General features: G+C 58.9%; 1 long non-coding RNA gene and 1 other non-coding gene across 2 annotated transcripts; one reads left to right on the top strand and one right to left on the bottom strand.

The window, feature by feature from the left end:
* Positions 1-2,741: 2,741 nt before the first annotated feature.
* On the top strand, positions 2,742-10,115 carry LOC149122940 (uncharacterized). The gene is made up of 2 exons (XR_016218762.1): positions 2,742-4,502; positions 5,070-10,115. It is a non-coding gene; the product is annotated as an uncharacterized LOC149122940 (long non-coding RNA).
* LOC127484041 (small nucleolar RNA SNORA9) lies at positions 8,555-8,687 on the bottom strand. The gene has a single exon (XR_007910822.3). It is a non-coding gene; the product is annotated as a small nucleolar RNA SNORA9 (small nucleolar RNA).
* Positions 10,116-10,552: the final 437 nt, after the last annotated feature.

Raw genomic sequence — 10,552 nt, 5'->3', positions numbered from 1 at the left:
TCTATCAGAACCTACATAATAAACTCATTGCAGTTCTTTCCTCAAAACTGACTTGTGTGGAAACCATCATCATGGCACTTCCAGGTTCTTTTCCTACGTCACATCCTTCTGCAAACGGCCTAGTTTTCTTGGGATCTGTGAATTAAGTTGCTCTGTGGCCCAGATACTCACTATCATCTGTTTCAATGACCTCTTGTGCTTCAGTCATAGGCCAGCTAAGGATGAGCCGGCTCTGGGGTCTGGGTTCCATTCCTGGTCCAAGCAGCTGTGGCCTTCAGGGATGGGTGTCATTATGCACTGTAACCATGATTGGTGTCGGGGCCGGTGCTGTGGCATAGCAGGACAAGCCTCTGCCTGTGGTGCCACTTAATATCCCGGCTGCTCCTCTTCCAATCCAGCTCTCTGCTGTGGCCTGGGAAAGCAGTGGAAGATGTCCCAAGTCCTCGGGCCCCTGCACCCACGTGGGAGACCTGGAAGAAGCTCCTGCCTCCTGGGTTCCACCTGGCCCAGCCCTAGTCATTGAGGCCTTTTGGAGAGTGAACCAGCTGATGGAAGACCTCTCTCTCTCTCTCTCTAACCCTCTCTCTCTGTAACTCTGCCCTTCAAATAAATAAATAACTTTTTAAAAAGAAGGAGAGAGAGAGAGACAATTGATGTCCGCCTGGCGAGCAGGGCTGGGGGAAGCCAGGAGGGGCAGTGCTCCAGTGGGAGAGAGACGGGGTTTGCCTAGAGCAGCTCTTAGCACTGCCATCCCTCTGATGCTGTCAGGCTGTGAGTGGTGCAGGCCCTCCCCCACAGGACCCACAAGGTCAGCCTTCCCGGCACACAGTGCCTCTGAAAGGGTACGTGGTGTCTCCGTCCCCTCCACTGTCAACCTGAGCTTGGATCTGCTCAGCCCTCCTGCAGCTGCAGTCCCTGAGACCCCTGGAGTCCGGTCTGCACCACGCCCCCGAGGGCACGCACACAGGGCACCTCTGCTCGCCTCTTCTGGAACCTGAGTTCCCAGAGCTCAGCGCTTAGGACAGCAGCGCTTGTCCTGCTCACAACGCTGCGGAGGACGGCACTTCTCCCCTTCATGCAGGGCCCGCTGGGGACCTGCTTCCCAGATGGCACCCACATGGCCCCACTCTTCAGGGCCGTGAGAGTGGGGACTGGCTTGCTCTCCAAGCAGACCTCTCTCTAGGCTGCACGGCCTCCCCACAAGGGCAGAGGGCTCTGTGAAGGAAATGTCGCAGGAGAGCAAGGCAGGCCATTTGGAAGTCACGTGGTGACCCCTCTAGGACATCCTCTGGGCCACACAGTCACAAGGGCCCAACCACAGGCCCACAACCCACTAAGCCCTGCACCTGCTCCGGCACCCGCCCACCCTATCTTGCAGGCAAGACCAAAGGACCGCGGGAACAACCCCCCTCCTCCTCCAAGCTGCCCTCCAGGAGGCGGGGCCTTACCTGTGGGAGAAGTCACTGGTTGGTGGGAAACCGTCTGTGGCATCTGCCCACCCCTCAGTGACGCGGACACTGGGGCATCTCCGGCTCCCACCTGGTTCCTGAGACGGCTCAACTGTGTCCGTGCGAATGCCCATGGACTGAACCGCGTCCTCCCCGCCCCACGCCCGGCCGGCAATGCACATGATGATGCCCGGAGCAGGGCCTTTCAGAAGTGATTCGTTCTTGAAGGTCACGAGAAGAAACAGGACAGGACTGGGGGCGGGGCGGGGGGAGAACTCCCCACCACCCGAGGGCCAGCAAGAAGGCGGCCATCACACGCCGGGAGGAAAGCCGCCCAGCACGTGGGTCTCGGACTTGCAGTCCCCAGAGCCGATAGAAATCCATGTTGGGCACGGAAGCCGCCCAGTTCTGACACAGAAGGCCCCACGCGCCGAGGCCAGACCCAGGACCCGGGTTGGAGCCAAGCTGATCAGGCGGAAGCGTTATGGGCTGCAGGGAACAGAACAGAGTCAGGGGCCTCCCACCCTGGGACCTGGGGAGGCGGACCTTCCCGGTGCCGGAGGAGTAAGACCCCACTCCTCCGCCTGCCCCTCCCGCAGCTGTGCAGTGTTGCTGTCTGCTCTAGACACCCCTCTAGCTCCAGGGCTGCAGTCAGGGTGAGAGGGTGAGAGGCCCAGGGCAGGTGGCGAAAGCAAGGGACCTGCACCCTCGGTGGGCAGAAGGCGCTCTCCCAGAACTCTGCCTCACCTGCTGGCCACGGCGAGTTCTGGCCTTGCCAGCAGCAGGGTGGTCCCGAGAAGTGTCTGACTCACCAGCCCTGGCAGCAAGGGAAAGGGGCTGGACGTGGCCCCTGGGCCGGCCCGTCCAGTGTGGGCACCTGAACATCTTGTTACAAATCCTGCTTTCTGGGGCCGGCACTGTGGGTAAAACTGCCACCTGCAGTGCCGGCATCCCATATGGGTGCTGGTTTGAGTCCCAGCTGCTCCACTTCCCATCCAGCTCTCTGCTATGGACTGAGAAAGCAGTAGAAGATGGCCCAAGTTCTTGGGCCCCTGCACGCATGTGGGAGTCCCAGCAAGAGCTCCTGGCTCCTGGCTTCGGATCTGCGCAACTCAGGCTGTTATGGCCAACTGGGGAGTGAACCAGTAGATGGAAGACCCCTCTCCCTCTCTCTGCCTCTCCTTCTCTTTCTGTGTAACTCTGACTTTCAAGTGAATAAAATAATTTTTAAAATCCTGCTTTATTTTTTAGAAATATTTATTTATTTATTTGAGAGTTACACAGAGAAAGAGAGGCAGAGAGAGAGAGAGAGAGAGGTCTTCCATCCTCTGGTTGACTCCGAAATTGGCCGCAATGGTCAGAGTTGCGCCAATCCGCAGCCAGGAGCCAGGAGTTTCTTCCAGATCTTCCATGTGGGTGCAGGGGCCTAAGCACTTGGGCCATCTTATACTACTTTCCCAGGCCATAGCAGAGAGCTAGATCAGAACTGGAGCAGCCGGGACTCAAACCAGCGCCCATATGGGATGCCGGCACTGCAGGCAACAGTGTGCTACGCCACAGCACCGGCCCCCAAATCCCGCTTTCTGATCCAAGATGTTGGACAACCTGGGACAAGCTGGGAACTCATTCAAATTCCAAGTACCCTTTTTATTTAAAAAATAAAAGGATTTATTTTACAAAATTGAAAGGCCTGGTGACAGAAAGAGACTGAGAGACAGAGAGAGAGAGAGAGCTCTTCCATCTGCTGGTTCACTCCCCGAATGGCTGCAACGGTCAAGGCTGGGTGAGCCTGGAGCTCCGTCCAGGTCTCCCACGTGAGTGGCAGGTATCCCGATACTGTGCCATCTTCTGCTGCTTTCTCAGGAGCATTAGCCGGCAGCTGGATCGGAAGTGGAGCAGCCGCGACTCCAACTCTGATAGGGGCTGTTGCTATCATAGGTGGCAGCTTAACGCGCTGTGCCACAACACCAGCCCCCAATTGCCCTTTGAGGTTTTACCTGATACCTGATGACGGCGGTTGCTCTGATAGGAGGGTTTTATTTTCCTAGCATGGAGGAGCAGAAGATGGACCGTTCTTAATTCCATAAGCACCCTTCGCCCGGGGCCTCCACCTGGTTCTTCGGGGTTGATTTCCCAGGGGGTTCCTGCTGGGGACTGCCAGCTCATTGGTCCCAGGACTGGCAGCTGTGAGCTTGTCCCAGGTGGCTCTGCTGCCCTCGGTGAGCCTCCGCACAGGTGGGACGGGGGGTGGGGGGGAGTGGGGTGGGACCCCTGCCCCTCCCCACCGGATGGAAACGGAAACGGAGAGCCCTGGCCAGTCCTTGCTCCAGCCACGCAGGCTGCTCTGTTTCCCGCCAAGTGAAGGAAGGGTTCCACACTGTGGAAAAGCTGGCATCAAGAGCTCAATTCCTCCATCTCCGGGCAGGTCTGCCCTGGGCCCCTCCCCCTGCCCCCCTCCTGGCCCAGCCTCTCCTCGGGGACTTCCCCACGGCCCTTTCTGGCCACCGATTCTTTCTGGGAAAGGCCATGGCCCATTTCTCCTGAGGCCTGAGCTCAGCCCCGGTTTCCCCACCTGACAGGTGTTGACCTTCCCATGGCCTTGGCTTCCTGCCCTGGGTGTCTGTTCTGCCTGGTGGAACATCCGTGGGCCCGGAGGAGAGTGCACGGAGCGCGGAGGAGGCACCTACCCCTGGGGGTTGATTGACTGCGTGCCCCAGGATCAGGCCGTGGTCAGCTCTTTGTGAAGGCGTCGAGAAGGGCCACTTCCCATGGACATGTGGGTCCCCTGGCCTCTTGCCCCTGCAGGTTAGCTGCAGATGCATGGGTGCGTGGGCATCTCTCCTGTTAGGTCAGAGTGGCTGCACATTCTCATTTGCATCGCAGTTAATTCAGTTCCACAGCTGTGGCCAAGGTAAGACCTCCCTCCGGGCTAAGTGCCAGGTGCCAAAATGCAGGCGCTCAGCCAGGACACAGGCACGAGTTCCTGGGTCCAGAAAGGACACAGGGAATGGAGTGTGGAGGACACGCCACCCAAGGGCAGCCGGGAGCCTGGAGGTACGCTCTTGAGTGGGGAGTACCACCCAGCTGCAGGGAGGGAGGGAGGCTGGGTTGCCAGGGGCATGGTGAGGGCGGAAGGCCTGGTGCTCGCACTGCATGCCACGCTTGGGGAGCAGGGGTCGGGGTCGGGGTCAGGGGAGAGAAGGTTGCGATGCCCAGAAAGGGAAACAGGGACTCTGGACCTGCAGAGAGGAGCACGCTGAGGACTCAGGCCCTCACACTTGGCTGTGCTGTGTGTCGTGTGGCCAGCCCATGGACCTCTCTGAGCTGGATCCCCACCTGAAGAGCACAGAAATCCTCTATGCGACACTGTAGCCAGGACACAGCTGGTTTCCTCTTTGGGTCCAAGGTCACTGATGACCTTGCAATCTTCACCTCACCGCTACCCAGCCCTGGGACATCGCTCCAGGTCCCCCACACCCACCATGCTGGGTCTGCCCTTGGCCATGTCCCCAGCAGAGGCGGCAGAAGCACCCAGAGCCCTCGGCCCCCGAGCAGCACAGCGGCGGAGGGAGCAGGTGCTGGCAGCTGCCGCTGGCCCCACAATGTGGCTTTTGTCGGCAGGGCGGCTGTGGAGCCCAGGAACGACCTGTGCCAGGGAACAATTCCCGAGGCTGTGCCGGAGCAAGGCCGCGAGCAGACTCTCAACAAAGCCGGCGAGAGCCGTTGGGCGATTGCTTTTGTCATGCAAATGCGGGCGGAGGTTACCCTCGACGCTCCCTCCCCAGTCGGCTAACAGCTTTGTGATTCAGAAGGAGGGAGCCCTGGGCGAGAGAGGCGGGGCGTGCCTGGGTTCCCAGAGCCTGCCCGGCCTCTCCCATTGTCCTCCCTTGAGCCTGGCCGGGTGAGCACCGGCCAGCACCACGCCGGCCCCGGGACTCTGTCCTGACTCTCAGAGCCAAGAGGCGCTGGGCCCTGGGAATAGCCTCGAAGGCCAGAGAACAGCACCAGCAGGGTGGCCCATGCCCAGGCCAGCCTCAAGTCCAGCCCAGTGCCTCAGAGGGAGTGCCTCGGAGGGGCCAGCAGTGCCCACTGCCAGAGGCACCTGGCAGACGTGAGGAGGGCGCGTCCAGAGCTTGACAGGGTTTGGGGAGCAGGTGAGGAGGGCTAGGCACAGACCTCCAGCCCAGTGCCCTCCGGGTGCAGCAGGATGCCAGGGCTGGGCCCCTGTGCCCATAGAGAATGGCCGGAGCCCTGGGCCTAGAGACTCAGTTCCCTCCTGGTCCCACCACGCTGACCTAAACTGATTTGGTGAGTTTCTGAACTTGTCAAGCCTCACTCTGCTTGTCTCGAGTGAGAATTGGAATAGCCTCTATTTAGACCCTGGGGAAATGAGATACAATCATTGAGATGAACTGCTCATCAGCGGGCCTGGACCATGCTGGGGGTGGGGGACACCATGGGTGATAACATTCAACAGCAATTTGGGGGTCTTCAAAAATTTGCGGAGAATACATACTGTGAGAAGACTTTGTATCGATGTCAACATCCTTGTGCCAGAGTAAACTTACCTTTTAATTCCTTTTTTTCCATGAAGTTTTTGAGGTCTCCTTGTACTTACCAAACTTGGAAATGCACACACTCGGTTCCAGGCAGGCGGCTTCTAGGAACCTAAAAACAAGCAGCCTGCAAAGGTTCTCTCAGGTGCAAACTAACAAAGGTTCAAGGTTGCTCTCTGCAGATTTGTGCCCAACAGCCAGAAACTGGACATGGCCCAAATGTCCACCCACAGGGCTTGGTTACATAGATTATGGTCCATCCACAGAGAGCTGTGGCTGAAGCAAGCACGTGGGACTCTGTGTGCTGACCCAGGGAACGGACCTCACTTGGAGCTGGGAGACACACAGTGTCCTGCACAGGGGTACAGTGGCCTCACACCTGTGCTCCAAGCTGCAGTGGGGGCTGGGGGAGGAGGAGATGTGGCAGGGCCATCTCTGTCACACACACACGCACACCCTTAGCAATGGAGGCTGCTTCCTGCACACACAGAACATCTTGGGAGAGGTGGGGCCCGCAGCCCAGCAGGATGGAATAACACAACCGGTCGCCATGGCAACAACAGGCAGCTGTAATTTTCAGGGGCGGGCAGCAGTCAGGGCACAGGGAGAGGCTGCAAGCCATCAGCAGGGCTTCTGGGGCAGGTGCCTCTGTGACCTGGAGAGCAACGGCTCCCAGGCCTGTCTCCCCACCTGTAAAACGAGGACCTCACCTGCCTCACTCCTGCTGCTGCGATGGCTGGGAGGAGACATCAAGAGAGAGGTCAGGAGCCTGCACCAAGGCTGTTAGCCCAGAGGGTCAGCCTCGTCCCCTTCTCTGCTCTCGATTGCCCTCATTAGAGACGCCCACGTGCAGCCCTGAATTTCTGTCACCAAAGCACCTTCCGGATAAATAAATAATGACTGGAGAAGAGGAAGGTGGCAGATTGCATTTCACTTGGGCAGGGTGGTAGCCCGGGCTGCTTGGGCAATGTGGCCCAGCTGCTCACAGGTGCACAGGCCCAGGTGTGAGTCCTCCTCATGCTGTCCATCTGTTCTCCAAGCTCCACAGCCCAGCCCTTCCAGCTGGGAGACTGCAAAGTCATTCTATCACCCCCACCTCTCCAGGGGAAGGCACCAGCTGACTGCCAGCCCTGCCCCATGGCACAAAGCTGACCTCCTGTCAACGGTGCTGGGTGGACTATGACCCTCCTCCCCCAGGCAGCAGATGAACCCTGCCCTCTGGGTGTGGCCAGCTCAGCCCAGCCCCGCCCAGCCCAGCAGGCAGTTTCCTTCTGTCCTTGTGGGTCCCTATGGGAGCCAGGGGCACACATGGCTGTTTGGGGCCTTGGAGGGCCGCAGTGTCTGTCCCTGCCGGTTTCTACAGCTGTGCCCGCACAGCCTTCCATCCACAGGTTCTCGGCCTGTGTGCCCTCCCTCTCCTACCTATGCCTGGCTGGGTTGGGGGCAATCTCCAGGGAACAGCCTTCCTGTCCCCTGTCCCCAGTCCCCACTGCTGACACACAGACCATACTCTCCGCCCATCACCACGTCAGAACCTGGTCTCCCCTGCCCACCCCCGGCTCCCACCCACGAGGGCTACAGGGCTAAGGTCACAGCCCTCAGCTGGGCTAGAAGTTCAGAGGGGCTGGGCTGGGGGTCGGGATGGGTCAGTCTTCAACAGCTTAGTTGAAGCTGTGTTTGGGTGGGTGGGGGCACTCCAAATGCCACAGTGAATCACTTCAAACACCTTTTAGAAAAACAATTATAGGGGCCGGGGCCGGCACTGTGGTGGTGTAGTGCTAAAGGCACCGCCTGTGACCCTGCACCTGTTCCTGTCCCAGCTGCTCTGCTTCTGATCCCGCTCCCTGTTAGTGCCTGGGGAAAAGCAGCAGAAGTTGGCCCAAGTTGGTCCAAGTCGGACCCAGATGAGGCTGCCGGCATTGGCCTGGCCCAGCCTCTGCTGTTGTGGCCATCTGGGGGGTGAACCAGAGGGTGGAAGATTCTGTGTGTGTGTATGTGTGTCTCCCCCTCTCTGGAACTCTTTCAAATAAATAAAATAAAAAATCAAATAAAATCAAATAAAAAGCAAAATCTTAAACAAGCACGCGAGTGTGCTGAGCAGCTGGTCAAATCCTTGATGCTTTAGGTAAAACCACCTCTTGCGTAGCGGCTTTGAAAGGTGCCCTCTCGGGCCTCATCTCCTGTCGTTTAGGGGTGAGGGGCAGTTAGAGACAAGCCCGAAACCCCGCGATGTGGATTTGTGTGCCCACCCCCTTTCCCAGACCCCCGTGGTAACGTACCATCTCCCATCGCAGGAAGAGCTTTATCTCCTGCTCCCGGATTTGGGAGGGGGAGCGGGCTGGAGAGGGAGGGGTCCAGGAGCCTGAAGTCTCCCTTCTGACCAGGTGGCCCGGGCTAGGCTGTGGCGCGGCGCGGCTAGGGGCTGCTGGCACCACTCCACCTTGTCGGAGTCGGGTGGGGGTTAAGGCCAGGAAGGCGGGGTGATTCCTCTGGTTTAGGGGCCCTGGAAAAGTCTTGTCTGGGAAGGGGTCCCCTTTATCCTCCCCCCCCAATTGTCTGAAAGTTCTATAACCTTACACTGGATAGAGCAGGGCAAGGCCTCAAACCGTTTCAAAACTGTTCTGGCAAGCACTGCAGGAATGCACAGGGTCACAGCAGACCGAAGCATGCTGGAGGCTTGCTGGGGGTCCCCTTTATAACTCCCCCCCGAAAGTTCCCCTGCTCTTGAACAAAAGCCCCGGAAACATTGTGAGAAATTAAGCATCTGTCACTCAGACATCAGGCTTTGCCTCCGGCTTCTTTGCTGAAATGCTGCCTCCCAGGCCGCTCCCACAGGCACTCTGGGGCTTCCAGGACCACTGTGGGCCCATGGGCTGTGAGGCCACCCCCTCGGAGATCCATCCGAGGGGGTCTCTCAGGCCCCCCTGCTCAGTTCAGCACTCACAGTGCCTGACTCAGCCCGCTCCCAGCCCATGTAGGAGATCTTTGTCCATTCCTCCCTGTCCGACACCTGGAAGCCAAGGGCACCTGCTGACCCCAGCTGTGCACAGGGTGCTGTAGAGAAAACGAGGGGTCAGGGCCCCCCACTCATCTCTGACACAGAAAGCTCTGGGGCTCCTTGGCAACAGGAGGGCTCTCTCTCTCTCTCTCACGGCCACGCCAGGCCAACCAGGGACACCCGCTGCTCAGGGGAAGGTGGTGTGGCCACCCTGGGCACGCAGCCCAGCACTGCAGCCCTGGTCTGAACTCTGTCCCGCTGTGCCCTCTGCCCCCTCGGTGCCTGGCAGCCATGCCCACCCTGCCCCCTCCTGGCAGCCTTGCACTCTCGGAAGATTCCAGTGACAGGATTTCCTTGGGTATCTTCGCATTTGATCTGCTCTGTGCCTAACTTTATCCTCCCTCCCCCACCGAGTCTCCACTTCGCAGATGAGAAAGCTCCCACACCTGCACTTCCCAGGATGTTCCGGACCTCTGGCCTCGGGTTGGCTTCCGCCGCCTGCCGGCAGCCACTCTACCAGCCACACCTGACTTCCTGCCAGGGAGTCCTGGGTTATTTGCGCTCACAGCCAGCCGGGTTGGGGAGCACGGCAGGACCCTCTGTCCAGGCAGCAGGCTGCACTTTGCAGGATGGACGTTCCTCACGGACTCCCCAGGTGCTGTCCCCAACCTGTCCCTCCCCAGGCACACACCTGTGCCTCTTCTTTCTGTTCTCCCAGTAGCCTGGGCACTGTGCGACTGCTCCTGGCTGTTTCTGTCCATTTACCCACTGGGTTTCCCATCAGATGGTCAACCTCCTGGGGTTGGGTTTGGGGCTCCCACACAGGGGTGCCAGTGTCCACTGAGGCTGTGCTGACTCCCACCCCAACACCCTCCAGCTATCACACACAGAAAGACCAAGCTCCAAACTTCCTTCCCTGGTGTCCCTGAATGGGGCCACCACTCTATCATTTCCCAGAGCAGGGACCCCTCAGGCCTGGAGTATTTCTCCCCATCTGTCTGGGCAACTACTTTACCTAATTATTCACAGCACGAAATGGGTTAAACACCCTGTGAGAATCAGGCCCAAATAGAAAGGCCTTGTTTGCATTTTTAAAAACCTCCATGCAAATCCCATTCAAAAAGGAAATAAAAATATCTGAGGGTTTTTCTTCTTAAATCGTGGGACACACCACCGTGTCATTTGAAAAGAAGAACCAGAACAGACATCCCCCAGTCTCGGTTCAGCCATTTTCCCCCGGAGGCCCTCTCCAAGCCGCCTGAGATCCCCAGGGGCAGCTCAGGCCTGATAAGATCGGGTGGGCCAGGCTGTAGGAAAGCCTAGGTGCAGATGGCCACAGGGCTGTCCCCTCCCCCCACACAGAGCGGCCATCAGCAGGAGGCAGGGGCCGGTCCCTGCCATTTGTCTCAGCTGCAAGCCTAGCCACTTAGGTGACAGGGAGGCCTGTTCCAGACGGCTGAAGAGGGTGGGTGCAGATTGCCGGGGACAGACACCACCCGATGGACACCACCCATACTTGTCCAGGGGAGAACCCAGCAGGAAGCGTCCTG

The sequence above is a fragment of the Oryctolagus cuniculus genome, chromosome 12 (assembly GCF_051225735.1).
Source record: "Oryctolagus cuniculus isolate XC-2025 breed Fujian yellow rabbit chromosome 12, ASM5122573v1, whole genome shotgun sequence".
Taxonomy (NCBI): Eukaryota; Metazoa; Chordata; class Mammalia; order Lagomorpha; family Leporidae; genus Oryctolagus; species Oryctolagus cuniculus.
Note: the sequence above shows the minus strand (reverse complement) of the source record. Positions and strands in the feature narration are given on the sequence as shown.